Source organism: Camellia sinensis, chromosome 4, assembly GCF_055761805.1.
Source record: "Camellia sinensis isolate YWXY chromosome 4, ASM5576180v1, whole genome shotgun sequence".
NCBI lineage: Eukaryota > Viridiplantae > Streptophyta > Magnoliopsida > Ericales > Theaceae > Camellia > Camellia sinensis.
Window position 1 is genome coordinate 212,146,673 of NC_138964.1, and position 11,463 is coordinate 212,158,135.

Below are 11,463 nucleotides of genomic sequence, written 5' to 3' on the forward strand. Positions count from 1 at the left end.
AAACCCCTAGAACCAAAGCCATTACCAAATCCACTTCCCCCCTCATATGACCCGTCAAAATACTGTGCATACCACCAACAACACGGTCATGACACCGACCATTGTTACAGACTGCGTCATGAGATCCAAGATCTTATTGACAAACAGGTGATCACACCTCCCGACCAACCCAATGTTACGACCAACCCTCTCCCATCACATAACCAAGCTCCTCCTCCCAAAAGAATTAACTTTATCCAGACTGGGGTCGCATCTTACGATCCTAGCATCTACATTACCCCCACCCACCTACCCAAGCCGGAGGTGCTCCTCCCTGATTGCACTGACTTCTTGTGCATGGTGGACACCTCCAAAACCCAACCAGAACCGATGGTGGTGACCGTCGAAGGCAAGGCAGGGCAGGGCAGATTTTGGGAGAGACTGAGTCTGTTGAATCTGGGACTGGGCAGAGTTTTGCTGAGGGAGCCTATGATCCAAGCAAGTACATCCTATCAACGAGCCGAATTGGGCTAAGTGTAGAATTGCCAGAGACAGGAGAACTATGCATGATCCGGGGGGATGGATCTGGGCTATGGACAGATGAGCCGACAACCGTAGAAGAGGACTTTGCTAACTTGCAATTTCTCGATGATCAGGAGCTGGAGGATGCGTCCATTAACTGGAATGATTATGAGGGATCAGAGGAGGCCCCGGGATGGCTCGAAGATCAACCGAATGCAGTGGGGGAAGCTCAACCAAAACAGAGCCCGGCAGGGGCAGAAATATCAGTTGTGGCCGGAACGGCCGAAAATCAAGTTGTACCGCCGGAGAGCGCCGGTGTTAAGAATTCCGCTCAGGACATGGGCATTACGGATGTGGGAACTATTGAACAAACAGCTGTACTGACGCAGTTGGAACAAGGAAAGTTTGAGGAAACCGAGAGAGCCAGAAAAGCAAAAGGCCCTGAGGGGACCGAAAGTGCTGTGTGCACAAAGACAAGCAATGCTGCGAGCATATGGACAGAGAGCACTGAGAGTGCGAGTGGACCGGAGCCAGACAGGTGTCTGTTGACTGCCAGTGGAATGTGGTGGGAAGATGACGATTTGTGTCTTGCCCACACCGATGAAGACTGGGGGAATAACCAGCCGAATGATACTTGGTATCTAGATGAAGTGGACCACATGACAAGAAGTGGGCGGTACTTCAAGCCCCCACAAATAGACCAACCCGAGGCATCTGGGAAAGACAGAGAAGCGGAGAGACAGAAGGAGAAGCAGATCGAAGACGAGGCTGTGTTGAAACAATTAAAGAAAATACAAGCAGACATCTCCATCTGGGGACTGCTAATGGCATCACGAGTACACAGAGAAGCTGTCCTATCTGCCATGGACAAGTCCAAACTCTCCATAGACACCACGCCTGAACAGCTGGTCGGGCTGGTTTTTCCGGGAGGAGGCTCCCCGGCATTAACTTTTTCAGACAAGGAGCTACCGCCTGAGGGCACAAACCATAACAAACCGCTCTATATTTCTGTGGAATGTAGAGATAAGTGGATACCGGTGGTACTTGTTGATACCGGGTCTGCGATTAATGTCTGCCCGACCAGAACGGCATATGCAATCGGGTTGAAGCCCGTAGATTTCGTCCCAACCACCCAAGTGATCAGAGCATACGATAATACCAGCAGAGAGGTGATGGGGACTGTTAAAATTCAAACCAAGGTTGGTCCAGGACAACATAGTATTGAATTTCATATCTTGGACGTTCCCGCAACCTTTAACCTACTTTTGGGGCGACCGTGGTTGCACCAGGTCAAAGCAGTCTCTTCCACTCTACATCAGATGCTAAAGTACCCCCACGGGAAAGGGGTAGCAATCGTTTTTGGAAATTCATCGATCCATCCGCCGCCGGAGGTGTCTACACCCGTCTTGGAGATCGAGCACGGCACAGAGGATGTGTTTTTGTCGGGGTTCACTTTGGCCGAGGCTCAAGTGGTGCAGAATGTCATGGCTGCGAATGAGGGCATGTATGTTAGTGCACAATCCATATACCTCATGAACAAGCTAAAACATACCCCTGGGATGGGATTAGGGAGAAGCGGCCGGAAGGGCGTTCAGTGTTGGCCGAAGTGCCACACAACCCCCACGCCTTTGGACTGGGTTATCTGCCCACCAAGGAGGATTGGGTAAGGAAAGGGAAAGAAATGGCCGGAAGGGCCAGAGCAAAGAAGGTTGGGAAGCCATTTGATTTAATGCACAGGCCCATCTGGGGTACCCTAAACGGACGTTTCGTCCGGGAGGGGGAAGATTTTCCATTCTGCGGCTTCCCGGAGCCATGGCTAAACGCAAAGGGGGAGCGCGTGCCTGGTTTTGAAATCTTCTTCAACAAACAATTATCTGGGGATGACGTTGCCGAAGCGCAGACAGACCCACCAACTGAGATTGAGCAATGTGAAGCAGTGGATCCCGAGAGTACAGAGCTGGAAATGGGGGTAGCACTGGCGAGTCTACTATCAGATCCTCCGATCGACCAAGAGTGCTTGGGGGATAACTCTTCGGTTTCTGTGATTGGAGATGAAATAGCTGCGGGCTTTCCAGCACCGATCTTGGATGCATCTATCGCACCTTCTCTCATCTGGCAGTATGAAGAAGGCTTTTTATCTAGCAGTTCCGGGTCAGGTAGTGAGCCGGAATCTGATTCTACCGAATCTTCTGCGTCGGAATCAGATTCCAGCTCGACTGAGTCTGAGTCCGGTATTCCTGGGGGTGATAACCCGGATACCACAGTCCTGTCTAGGTCGTCTTTTTCATTTTCTTTTGAGTCTGTTGTAACAGAGGAATCTGACGGCTTGGAAGTATTTAATGAGAATGATGTGGATGTGGTTTCCGAGTATTTTTCTGTGCCTTTGATTTATTGCTTAAATCAAGATTTTCAAAATTTTGAAAACAGCGAGGAAGAAATTCCTCCAGTTTTGCAACGATTAATCGATCAAGAGCAGGAGAGATTTGTTAAACCCTTAATGGATGAAATCACTACTGTGAATGTTGGTACTGAGAAGGACCCGCGGCTGGTCCAGATCGGGTCCACGTTGTCTTCAGAGGAGCGCGAGCGCTTAGTCGCTTTATTAAAAGATTTCAAAGATGTTTTCGCGTGGTCCTATGAAGACATGCCTGGGATCGATCCTGAGATTGTACAGCACCGGATCCCTCTTGATCCAGAGGCCCGCCCTGTCAAACAGAAACTCAGAAGGATTCGCCCGGACTGGGCCCTCAAGATTAAGGAAGAGGTCACCAAACAAATTGACGCAGGGTTCCTGCTGGTATCTGAATATCCAACTTGGTTGGCCAACATAGTCCCGGTGCCAAAGAAGGACGGCAGAATTCGGGTTTGTGTAGACTTCAGAGATTTGAACAAGGCCAGTCCGAAGGACGACTTCCCCTTGCCGCACATCGACGAATTGGTAGATTTCACGGCAGGACACGCCTTGCTTTCGTTTATGGATGGTTTCTCAGGCTATAATCAGATAGTGATGGCACCCGAAGACCGGGAGAAGACTGCGTTCACTACCCCGTGGGGTACATATTGTTATCGAGTGATGCCATTCGGGTTGAAAAATGCTGGAGCTACGTATCAACGGGCAGCAACTACAATATTGTATGATATGATCCATAAGGAGGTCGAAGTGTACGTGGACGACATGATTGTCAAGTCCAAAGATAGAGAGGGCCACTACACCGCCTTACAAAAATTCTTTCAGAGGATCAAAGAGTTTCGGTTGCGACTGAATCCCCAGAAATGCACGTTTGGTGTTACAGCGGGGAAGATGCTAGGGTTTCTGATCACACAAAGGGGCATCGAGGTCGACCCTTCCAAAATCAAGGCCATCTTAGAAATGCCACCACCAAGGACTGAAAAGGAGGTGCGAGGCTTTCTGGGTAAAGTGCAATTCATAAGACGGTTTATTTCTAAATTAACCTTGACTTGTGAACCACTTTTTGGTCTCCTGAAGAAAGGAAAGAAATTCCAATGGGACGGCCGATGTCAAGCAGCTTTTGAGCAGATCAAAGAGTACCTACAGAACCCACTCGTGTTGTCACCGCCAGAGCCGGGGAGACCGTTGATACTGTACCTTTCGGTAACTGAGACCACCATGGGCTGCATGCTCGCGCAGGAGTCAGAAGACAAAGTGGAAAGGGCCATATACTATCTGAGCAAAAAGATGCTGGATTACGAGACCCGCTATACACCGCTGGAGAAGGCTTGTCTGGCCTTGGTATGGGCAACCAGGAAGCTGCGGCACTACCTGTTAGCCCACTCAGTAATGTTGGTTTCGCGTTTGGATCCCATTAAATATCTTTTCGAGAAACCAGCACTTACGGGTAGGCTGGCTCGTTGGCTGCTGTTGCTCTCCGAATTTGATTTGAAGTATGTAACGCGCAAGTCAGTAAAAGGCAGAGCGGTAGCGGAGTTCCTTGCCGACCACCCGGTTGAGGGGGATGAAGCGGTTGAGTATCTATTCCCAGATGAAGCCATTCTGCAAGTCGAAGATGAAACTTGGACAATGTACTTTGACGGAGCATCAAACCAGTATGGGTATGGGATAGGGGTGTTGCTAATAGCGCCTGATGATTCCCGTATCCCTTTAGCATTCAAGCTCCGATTCAAAGTTTCTAACAATGAAGCAGAGTATGAGGCATGTATTGCTGGCCTGGAAGCAGCCCTGGAACTAGGGGCAAGACGAGTGGACGTCATTGGGGACTCGAACCTTGTTGTGTCTCAAGCAAAAGGAGATTGGAAGGTCAAAGAGGAAAGGATGATAATCTACCACCAAACCTTGGATTTGTTAATTCCTCGGTTTGAGAAGCTAAATTTCACCCACCTCGTAAGAGAGAACAACAGGTTTGCGGATTCACTAGCAACTCTATCTTCTATGATAGACATCCCGTCCGGAGTCCGGATGCGTCCAGTCATAATTGATCAGAAGTTCGTGCCGGCATACGAGTCGATTTCCGCCATAGATGAGGTTCAAGATGGCAACCCCTGGTACTACGACATCTTGAACTTCTTGGAAAAGGAGACATATCCACTAGGGGCAAATGCCAAAGATAAGAGGGCTATCAGAAGAACGGCTGCTCAATTCGTTATCTGCGGGGGAAATTTGTACAAAAGGGGTCATCTGGGAATGCATAAGCTCTGTGTAGAAGCTGAAGAGTCAAAACGCCTGATGGAAGCCATCCATGGGGGGGAGTGCGGTGCACACATGAATGGAGTAATGTTGGCCAGAAAGATCCTCAGACAGGGCTACTACTGGTCAACCATGGAGGAAGATTGCATTGGTTTTGTTCGGCGATGCCACAAATGTCAAATTCATGCAAATCGCATGAACATCCCGCCGTCAAAGCTGTACAACATGACTTCGCCGTGGCCTTTTTCAGTCTGGGGAATTGATGTGATCGGAGCTGTTACCCCGAAGGGGTCAAACGGGCATGAGTTTATCCTAGTAGCGATAGATTATTTTACAAAGTGGGTCGAGGCCCAATCATACGCAGTGTTGAAGGCGTCGCATGTCACAAAGTTCATCAGGAACAACATCATCTGTCGCTACGGGGTGCCAAACGAAATAATTTCAGACAATGGTTCCCACTTCAAGAAAGAAGTGATAGACTTGTTGGAGAAATACAATGTGGCTTTTCATAAGTCATCTACATACAGGCCACAGACCAACGGAGCGGTTGAGGCCGCCAACAAGAATATTAAGCATATACTACAGAAGATGGTGGAAACCTATCGAGATTGGCCAGACAAGCTGCCATTTGCTCTGTGGGGCTACAGGACTTCAATCAGAACTTCTACTGGAGCAACTCCATATTCATTGGTCTATGGAATGGAGGCTGTTCTACCCATTGAGATTGAGGTCCCATCATTACGAGTATTGGCTGAATGCCAGATAGCCGAAGCAGATTGGCAGCAAAGCAGATTCGAAGAACTCATGCTCTTTGATGAAAGAAGACTGAAAGCACTGTACCACATCCAAGGCTATCAACGCAGAATTGCCCGGGCTTTCAACAAGAAGGTTAAGTCTAGGAATCTGAAAGAAGGAGATTTGGTGCTCAAAGACAACCGAGCTCCCATCCATGACCCAAGGGGCAAGTTCAGACCTAATTGGACTGGTCCTTACATCATCAAAGCTATCTGGTCAGGTGGAGCTGTGGTTCTGACGGATCTAGATGGCTTGGAGTTCTCACAACCGATCAATATGGACAAGTTGAAGAAATACTATCCTTGAGAGGCTCGCTAGGCCGAAAACCTGAAAGGGCGACCTAGGCAAAATTCAGAGCACAAAAAAATTAGAAAATATAAAAACTGAGCTCGCAAGGTTGAAAACCCGCAAAGGGCGGCCTTGGCAAAAGTTAGAGCGCAAAAGGAGAGTGAAAATACTCGAGTGAACCTCAGCCTGAACTACGTAAGGCTTGATTCCCATCTTTGGGATACGTAGGCAGCTTCGTCTTGAAGTTCAGTCATAAACTTTTCCCCGATCAACTTTGTCCATTTCGATCATCTCAGTCATCTTTATCCATCAGCATTTACCGTGATCTCCGGTACAGTGCTGTTCAGACTAGGGGCAACTTTCCGTTGCCGCGACGATGCAAAGTTACTCAGACTAGGGGCAACTTTCCGTTGCTGTGAAGTGCCGCATTGTTCTTCAGACTAGGGGCAACTTTCCAGTTGCAGAGATCTGGGGTTGTGCATTTCAGTGACAGATTTTCGGCGTGTCCAGTTCTGATCCACATCGAAAATAATTTTGAAAAGTTTTAATAAAAGTTGACTTTGTTCAAATCAATCTTTTTACGACTTAGACCATTTTTGGACCAAAAGTGGAAAATTTTCAGTACCACAACTTTCAATTTCATTGATTTCAAAATAGAGTTCTCCTGCTCTTGCATTACAATCGAGGTTGCTTATTTTAGTACAGTCATAAAGAAAACTTGAAAATGCTAAATAAGCAATAAATTTGGGGCATAGTTGAATCAAGTATCTCTGTGTCCCCTTCCAGAGCTGGACGGAGCATCTGATGCCAAGCTGGGCCCAACTTGTGCCTCCTCATTGAGCCAATCCACGCATTCATCTGACAAAGTGCAACTGAAAGTTGAAGCAGGGGCCAGAAGCTCTCTAGTCCTCCATGCCGTGGCATATCGGGCAAGTTGTGCACCCCGGACCGGGAAAGCGGCTGGATACTCAATCCCCTCCGGTGGACAAGTCTGATCATGACCAAACTGACGCAGGAACCGGAAAGGAAAATAGAATACGCAGTGGGTCAGACCAATCAGTTGGATCCCAATCAGCCGGGACATACTATAGCTCATTGCCGGGAGGTTGAGCCAAGGGCAACGCCAAGCAATACCGTCTGCGGACAAATTGCACATCCAATCGAACCACCACCTTTCGTCAAGAGCATTGACTAGGCGCTGCCGAAAGAAGTAGCCTCGAGCTGAATAAGCCGGGCAAGAGTCCACAACCTGCAACTTATCCACTAACCATACCTAGGGGAGGGATGGAAAATAAGAGAATAAAGAATAGAGAGATGTATGATGAGAGAAAAGTAAGACAAGGGTTTTGAGAGAAAAGTCGAGCCTGAGGGTCGAGTGATGTGAGCAAATATATATGCGAGGTTGGGTGGGAAACATTACCTGCAGTAGTAGTGGACTCCCAGCGAACCTAGTCGCCTCCCGGCGATAGACAGAATCTAAGCCCATCAGTGTCTCGGCCAAGGTCATGGCAATACAGCTCTTTCCTTCTCTCAAACCTTGGGCGACTTCAATCAGGCGAATGCTAGCCCCGCCGAAGCCCGAGGAAAGCAGAAAGTGAGACAACATGCATAAGCAGAGGGCGTGTTGCCGGAAACCCTGCCAATAATGGTTGCTGCGGTCACCAGCGTCCGAAAAACGATGGATCAAGCCGAGGATGTCCAGTTCCCCACTGCAAATCAGAGATCGAGCGTCGTGCGCTGTGAGCCCACACATCCGCCCTAAAGCCTGGGCGTGACCAAAACGGAACTGAGGCAAGATCATTTCAGAGCACGCGGACTCCATCAAAACCTGAAAATCTTCGAAAGTGGGACACATCTCTTGGCCGCCAAAGCTAAAAACATGCGTCACTGGATTCCAGAACCTTGCCGCGGCATGGAGAAAAGGGAGATGTAACGGAGTACGGCTCAGCGTGAATAGTGCATTCAAGCCGAAACCCCGGAAATTCAGTTTTTCCGAGCCATCTAGAGAAGAGATCCAAGATACGATATTTTCTGCGAGAAACGCCTCCATCTTTGTCTAAAACTAAGATGAAATGAATGTTCCCGAAGTTGAGGCTTTTATAGAAGAAAAAACACTATTCACAGGGACACGTGTCAAAAATCTGGTGGCTGCAGGACTGAATGGCCGGCCAGCTACTTTTTCTGGCTGGCCAGCTATTTACTTTCTGCAGAAATGGCTGGCCAGCCATTCACTTTTTGCAAAAATGGCCGGCCAGCTCCCAGGGATGGCTGGCAATGCTGCAGTGTGTCTCCTCGGCCCTGTTTTACTCTTCGAAGGAGAACTCCAAGCATTTCCGTGCAACGGGAGAGTCGAAGGCCTTCATTTCAGACGCGTTCCGATGCCCAGATCCTCAGAAGTACACTTTGTTGTTGTTGAGTTTTGCTTATCGAGTTGTTGCATTTTGCTTATCGAGTTGTTCGTCGAGCGGACGTGTTTTGTATTTGAGTCATTGCTCTCTGTTTAAGCAATTTTTGTTAAAGTCTTGTTTATTTGTGTTATTGCTTTTTGCTTATCGAGTGGTAAACTTGCTAAAGATTTTGTTATATCTTAGTAAGTTGAGTTGTTTAGTTTGTTGCGTCGGTTCACTACCTGACTTGGTGATTACACAATACGCATTACCACTCAAATTCATTCTTATGCGAAACAAATTGATGCGATATGATGCTAAAAGTTCAAAATACAAACACCTTTTCAAAAGCTATTTCATTTCATCATGCTTTACAACAAATAAAGGTACAAGTTTTACAAAAATAAAACTGCCTAACAATGTGCAAAGTGCTACAAACTACTAGTAAAAGAAAAATAAAGCAGGAAATAGCAACATCAAAATCCTCGGGAGCGGGAACGAGAAGCACGCCTCGTCCTCTTTTGCGGGACGACCTCCACACCATCATCTGAGTCGGAGCTGTCATCCTCAGGGTCCTCCTCAGCCTCGCATCTATTCCCCGAGCCAAAACCGGAGCCTCCCTCCTCAACAGATGTCTCGAACTGACGGTCGGTAGCCTCCTCCTCCTCCTCCTCCTCATCAGGCTCCACCTCCACAACATGAGCCCTGCGTCTGCGGACAGGCCCCCCTCGAGCTCCTCGATAAGGCCTAGATGGCCCGGCTCCTCGGGAAGGCCGAGATGACCCCGCCCCCTGAAAAGGCTCAGATGGCCCAACTCCCCAATGAGGCCCGGATGGCCTAGTCTGCGGCTGACCGGACCAAGAAGGCATCTGAAAACAAAAAGTTCAATTCAAATACATCAGTCCAAATATGTACATCAGGATACAGATATAAGCAAAGGCTACATGAAGTGGGTGCATGTAAATACAGTGTACAAGTGGGGTATGTGGCAGATGTGCTCTACACAAGTAGTCTATCGATGCAGTAGAAATCAGCATGTCATCAGAAGTATGATAAATGCCAGAAAACTGAAGGGTACCTGAATGCCCGCGACAGACAACTGTGCCTCCCTGCGTAGGACCATGCCCTCGAGCGTGGCCACCAGCCCAACCACTTCCTCCATGTACCCTCGCGATGGCTGCAAAAATGAGCTCATAATCATCAGTGAACAAAAGAATGTCTAAACATCTGAATGATAAATGAAAAAAGTGGAGCATACCGGCGGTGAGTCCGGATCAATGGCGTATCGATCACTGGGCATCGGAGGCTCTAGTGGGATCGGAGTCGGAGAGCTAGCCCCATACTGCCATGCCATCAACTCAGTAGGCATATCTGGCCATCCCAGATGAGGATGAATCGACGGAGTCGGAGGAAACGGTCTACTCCCACCTCTAGATGTGCCAGCCCGGCTAGAAGAAGGGATGCCTGTAGCTCGAGCCCGAGCCTGATCCGAGGATGACATACCGGCAGGTCTCATCATCGGAATATGAGCTTCTGTCAATGGAGGCATCAAATATATGTGACGATAGGTGGCGTAGTCCCCCTCCGCAACATATAGCAAAGCATCGCTGCCCAGCATGGCGCCGACTACCTCTGAGTAAGAGAGCCCGTCAGCGGTCCGCATACTAGCTGGAGGTACTGCGGGAACATCTTGAGAAAGATACCCCCGTACCTGGCGCAGAAAGCGCTCCCCCAGGAACCAGACTCTGCCGACTGGCCCTTCGAGCAGGACCCTATACCGGGAGATGCCTGACGCTCCGGTATACTGAAGTAGGAGATCATCACCCAGGGGTGCCCAAGGCTGCCAAGTAATCTGCGGATGATAAATGTATAAACCAATCAGAAAACGAGAATATACAGAGCAAGTCAAAGATGAAAATGAAAAGAACTGAAAGTTCTGAAGTACCTCTGAGTGTCGCACAGTGTCGAAGTACTGTCGCAGGCGAACCAGGGTCTCTCGAGGCCTCGCCCGGTGCGGGCCCTCAAATATCAATGAATATGGGGTCACGGGAATCCCCACCACCTCCAGCTCTGGGGCTAACGATGGGAAGTATACATAAGCCCATAGCTGAGAAAAGCAGTGCAGAATGTAAGTACGAAATGCTGAGAGCAAAATGCAGACTGTAAAAGTGCGCTGTATGTGCAATGTACAAGTAATGAAGAGCAGAAATGTAAATCAAGGGGACAGAAAGTACCTCCCAAGCTCTCCAGTAGCCGCCAAGCAAATCGCCCCGCCCGCGGGAGGTCGCGCTCATGTAAAAATAAAGGGTAGCCAAGCCGGCGCCACCCCAATCATATCTCTGGACCTGTGATAGGTCGACTAGAGCGCTCAGCAGGTATAGCCCAATGGTGTTCCCTCTGTCGGCGAACAGGGTAGTCCCGAAGAGGAACATCAGGAAACCACGGGCGTACTGCTCCGTCTCCTCGGGAGTCTCGGGCACCATCTCCGCCCGCCGGAAATGGGAGGAGAACCAAGTGTATCTGACTCTCCCTGAAACCCTATCAACAGGTGGGCGAGCCCCCAGCAAATACATCCAGGCGGCCTCCCACTCACCCATATCCTCGTCGTAAGGGATGGGCCAACCTCCGACGTCTAAGCCGGTCAATACAGCGAAATCAAAAGGGGTCATAGTCATGTCCCCGGTAGCAGAGAAATGAAAGGAATTGGTGGTGTCCCACCATCTCTCTACCAGAGCTGCCATCAAGGTCCTCCTGGCAGGACAGCGTGACAACCCGACACAGAAGGGGCCAAACCCCGCCAAGTCTACTAAGTCTCTGACGCCCTCCGGG

At 49.1% G+C, this 11,463-nt stretch overlaps 1 long non-coding RNA gene across 1 annotated transcript; it reads right to left on the reverse strand.

Moving 5' to 3' along the window:
- Positions 1-10,366: 10,366 nt before the first annotated feature.
- On the reverse strand, positions 10,367-11,190 carry LOC145789888 (uncharacterized). The gene is made up of 3 exons (XR_014328353.1): positions 10,869-11,190; positions 10,580-10,741; positions 10,367-10,486 (listed from the first exon to the last, which is right to left on the reverse strand). It is a non-coding gene; the product is annotated as an uncharacterized LOC145789888 (long non-coding RNA).
- Positions 11,191-11,463: the final 273 nt, after the last annotated feature.